Raw genomic sequence first — 5,723 nt, 5'->3', positions numbered from 1 at the left:
GTGTTTCATCTAGCAGTGCTTGGCTCTGCTTAGCGCGAAATGTAGTTTCATGTCTATTGAAGTTCGGGATTTAGATAAGCTGTTACAAAGATACAGTTATTAATAATACCTACACAAAGGACGTGCCTGTGAGTTTTAACAGTACAAGGATTGTTAAGTTTGATAATGTTTAGGAGTTTAATACATTAGAAATTAATACAAAAATAATCGTATGTAAATGTTTATTTATGAAAAAAACATATTTGAGCTTAGCAAATAATTATTCGGTAATTATTTATTTATACAATATTTTAATTATAATGAAATACCTTTTACATTTCGATACGAGTACGATTAAAAATGACACATGACAAAGGAACTATTTGTATGCAGACTTGAGATGATGTATGAACCCTACAGTTAAATATGATTTAGCAATATGGCTATCATAACTATTATAAATGTAAACTTATGCTCTATTTGACAATAACATTGCGAATAACATACAACAAACCTTGATTCGTATTTAATTTATATTTATTATTTGGTGAATTATCTTCTATTCGGCCAAGCGTTATAGACCTGTTCCTATTCCTAGGTACTTACTAAGTATGTTTTCTTAGTTATTTTATGTTATTGCCGCCTAACCAAGCGTCCGTATTTCGACGTACTTACACGCAATCGAAGCGTTTTAACTAAGACCGTTTCATTCATAATGTTAATCTAATAAAACAATAATTTAATTACACATTAAACATCAGTAGCAAAGCGTATTTAGGTATACGTTTCGTTTATTCAATCGGTTACTTACATAAGCGAATTAACCTCGACCATTCCCATGAACATATTTTTTATTTTATTTTATTCGTTTAGGTAAGAAAGTATAATATTAAATACGATAATGGTATCTATTTACATTGCACAAAAAGAGAATCTTTTTTAACGATGGTTAACAACTAGAAGTAATATTAGTTATTTAGCACAAACATAGGAAGCTTTTCATGAATTTAATAGTCCTTATAACCTTAATTAACGGTTTAATTTATTAGCATAGGTACATACTAATGTAGTGTATCTTATATTTTGGCTATATAATTTATTTGATGATACCTAGGTATTATATTTGTTTGTCCAAAAGGCTTATTTTAGACTGTAGCGATTGCTTTGCAAAAAATAAAATAAATCAAATCTTTATTTTTTATGACCAGTAATGGTATTTTAAAATACCTTTGAGCTATTATGAAATGTTGTATGACTCGCTTATTTTAATAAGCATTACTTAATTATACCTCCTTACACAGTGTGGCTTTTTTATTAGCAAATGAATGTAGAAGATATTCAAACTAGTTATGTTAGTTAATGTTATATCAAATAAATGGATCATATTGGACCTATATTGAACTTAAATATTTGCTTTGTCATACCTATTTTATAAGGGAACAAAAGAATTAATTCCTACATAAAGTGACTACCTACAACACTATGGATTTATTTCTAAAGTTCTCACTATTATTTATTGTGATATAATGGAACATCAGTATAGTTAAATCTGGTTATTTTGCTGTATAATATCTGTAAGTAGACTGTTTCATATTATAATGGTGGAACTGTACTTGTCTTTATTTAGTTTCAATCACAATGCGGGGCCGTTCAGTCTATGGTTCAATAATTGGCAGTGTTTATGGATTTGTTCAATGCTACGTATGCAAATAAAAATGTACCGTAGTGACGCTTACTTTAAACAGAATAATTAATTAGGATTTTAAACTGATGCCCAACATACGATAAGACAGTTTTATGCATTTTAGCCATTTTAAAATATATAAAAAGTAGCGTGTTCTATTCGAAGAAATAAAATAATATTGTACGGCGAGGAATGGAAATGTCATCAGCCTCAAAGCAAGATACAATCTAATTGGACAAGTTTTATGAATGTCGTAATTAGATATGTCTGGTATTTTTATTCACATTAAAATAAACGATACGAGAATTCAATAGGTACAAATGATTAGAAATCGCTTTTCTGTAATATGAATTTATATAAAGACTTCTAGTGAATAAAAAATCTAGATTTAATTAGTGGGTCGGCGGCTACGGCTAAACCACCGACATCGACATTCGACTCCACGGCTGAAGGATATGTGTTGTGGTGATGCATAGGCCATACCACTATGGTGTAGTTTTCTGATAATTATTGCCGGCATCTGATTATTTTGAGTGGTATCAAACCCCCCGTTCTTTCAACTAGGCACCTTATTAGGAATTTTATAAAAATTAGAGTACTACTTTACTAGTAGTTTGACTGTATTCCAATAACTACATTAGCTACGCGGTCTCCATTCTATTTCATATACCTAAAACAGATGTGTATAAGGACAACATTCAAACTGTACGTGTATCAAATATGTTCACGCTTCAATACTCTCTAAATTAGGCACAACTGTAGTGTATAAAAAACTAATGCTACAAAGTATTCATAAGGCAATTCTCAATCACTAAAATATTAAAAATAAAATATGTTTCAGGGATGCAGTGCGTGGCAAACTAAAATCACTTTGCTGATTTATTGATTAACATTCATAGTCATACATCATAAAAAGAGGTTCTACGCATAAAATAAGTTCCCAGTTTCAAGAAACAACCCCCAAAATAGCGCACCGCATCCCTGAAGACAACATTTACACAGAAACAACACTGTATACTTTTTACTAAGACGTGCTAAGTTTACTAATAATTACTTGCTAGTTCCAATTGTCATCTAAAAACGCCGTATGGCGGCACAAGTAACACCTAAGGCTGTTTTAACAGCATGCGGATTTGATCACGCACGCGGGTTTGCGTCGCACGCGTTCATATAAGTATTATTAGTTAAGTAATATGCACGCGAGACGCGGGAAAATGGCGTGCAATCCCGCGTGCGTGATGAAATCCGCACGCTGTTAAAAACACCCTCAAGATGAGTGCAGGTAGCGCGGGCCGAGGCGGCGTGATGGGGTAATTATGTATCAATTAATTGGCAATTCCCACACGATCGCTGGCTCTCCTCTCAAAATCGCGCGAGCCTGCAGACTTCCAATTAAAATATTATTATTTACCCCGCCCGCTCGGTTCAAGCTACCCCACGTTGATTAAACTGCACCATAACACAACTTACAAAATTTGTAGAATTTGAATTTGAATTTGAATTTACTGTCGAGTAATGAACTTATTTGTTTAACAGAATTTGATTTCGACTTCATGACTCTAGTGTGGGAACGTAAACACATTCGTGCATTCTCATCATATTCAAACTGACTACGAAAAGATGAAGAAACAAACATGGAGATTGGTGGAATAACTATGGTGTAAACAAAGCCGTGTTGAGGTAGCCTGATAATTCATGAAACAAACTAAATTGATCCTAAATCTTCTGATGGTCGACGATATAATACTGCTTAAACTATGATATATCCCACCAGAGGCTATTGGACCTGATAAAAAAGCTAGAATGTACAACACTACTAAAATCGTTCCCATACAAGTATCTAACACCATTTGCTGAGGAGCTAACCTTTACAAATTAAATAAACAAATATAAACTCATAAACATTACATATCCTGATGAATACCAACTCATTAACCCTCAGTACTTGCAAGCATCTTTCAAGTGACAATGCATTGCCCACTATCTACAATATTTGAGCCGTTATACATAAAGCACGATATTCCAATCGCTATACATTCTCCCGCTTTCATTACATTATTAAAGCCGCCGCATCATTTTAACATCATTTCATAAAATGTGAATTTTCACGGTGGTCTTGTCGGTAATATTCTTTTACAATAGCATGCAATGTTCTTATAGTAGGTACATTACTAGTCTAAGGAGTTAGGCCAGCAGCAGTCGTCCACATCTCTTTACTCTCTCCGATACAACAGAATCACCCCTTACAGTTACACTTATGCATATATTTAACTAAAGAGTATACACGAGCCTACAGCTAGTTAACGATTGCGCTAAACCATACATGAATTCCGAACCCATATCTAACCGTTATCCAAATTCAATTACAATTATTACAACACCATATTTCATATGATTCCACATTGCTAATTTTGATACCTTCAAACGGACTTTATCCCAAACAATTTACCTAGAATTACCGCTAAATTTATCTTTTACGTTGCCTCGCTTTTAGCGTTGTTTCAGCACTCAGAATCCTTTTTTTTAATTAAGCGTGTAGTATACTATTAAAACTGGTATCAATAAAAAAATGTTACAATAACGACTGAGTACACAAACTTTTTTTAATATTTCAAACAGTGCTTATGATTTTTTGGCTTTCCAACAGAACGAACGCTGTGCACGTAAAGTCCAAGCTATTTATTAAAGTTAATAAATTCCTACACTCCATACGAAATAGTATTTATAAAACCTGACCTATTGGCTAGCTCATACTGAGCGCCCATACTTAATATCACAGCCAATACGACGCTGCGGCCTACACTCCTTATCTTTTAATTAAATTAAATGATACAAACTTACTCAAATTTCACGTATCCCCGAATGTTTACAACAAATATTTCCTTCAAAATAGTTCTCATAGCCAATAAATACATCATGCTTCGCGTTTGATCAGAGGATATCAATCTTTTATTTATTAATGAAATCTTCGAAATTTCATTCAAAACTTCTACAACAACGGAGTCCTTTAAAAATCTCTGAATTTTAGACAGTGCTACGCTTATTCGGGGATACGAGAAAACTTCATTATACATACATAGGTACATATTATTATTAACAATAGTAGTGAATAAGTCTATACATAACGTGTTACTAAACCCCGGCGCCGGCGGTGGTAGGTGCCCAGTTTATAATACTATCAGTCTTTGGGCAGTACAGTCCCGATCACGCTTCGAAAACAATCCTCTTTGTGAAATTACGATTTATCTATCGACGATGTGTTAAATGTTGCAATAACCTGTCAGCACATGCGTTTTTCCATTTAGGTCAATGAAAAACGTTTCCATTTTTATTCATAATACAATTCACAAGCAATGAAAATGTTCCAGTAACATAATGGAGCCTCAAGACAGATAACTTTTTCATTGTCTGTTAGTATAGTTTCCTACAGAGGCGCGACGTTTATGTAAACTATCAAACCCTAGGCCCAGGGCTGTGACCTGCAGCGTGAGTGGGACGCACTGGTGGATATAGAGCCTAGGGCATACATATATCCATATCCAGCCTACAGCGTGATCGGGAGGTATCGAGCGAGTGACAATGTCCATAAAGGGTATAATTTTCTAACGCCATGTCTTAAAATCCTTGAACGTAGCCATGGGACCATGCTTTCGGAACTTTTACTATACTTTGTAAAATATAGCACGAGTCCTATGACTTGATTGACAGATCCTTATGCCCGGAAAAATAAGTCGAGTTTCCCTTAAAAAAAAACAAATGACGATTAAAATGTATGGATTTGACAGCCGTCATGGGGCTCATGCTATATTTTCCAAAGTACAAAGGGCCTAAGTCCTCGTCTATCCCTTACAGCGTCACCGGTGCGCTAGCGTCACGTCGCCGTCACGCTAGCGTCACGTCGCCGTCACGCTAGCGTCACGTCACCGTCACACTAGCGACACGTCGCTGCACGTTAGCGTCACGTCGCCGTCACGCTAGCGTCACGTCGCCGTCACGCTAGCGTCACGTCACCGTCACACTAGCGACACGTCGCTGCACGTTAGCGTCACGTCGCCGTCAC

The sequence above is a fragment of the Plutella xylostella genome, chromosome 10 (assembly GCF_932276165.1).
Source record: "Plutella xylostella chromosome 10, ilPluXylo3.1, whole genome shotgun sequence".
Lineage (NCBI taxonomy): Eukaryota > Metazoa > Arthropoda > Insecta > Lepidoptera > Plutellidae > Plutella > Plutella xylostella.
Note: the sequence above shows the minus strand (reverse complement) of the source record.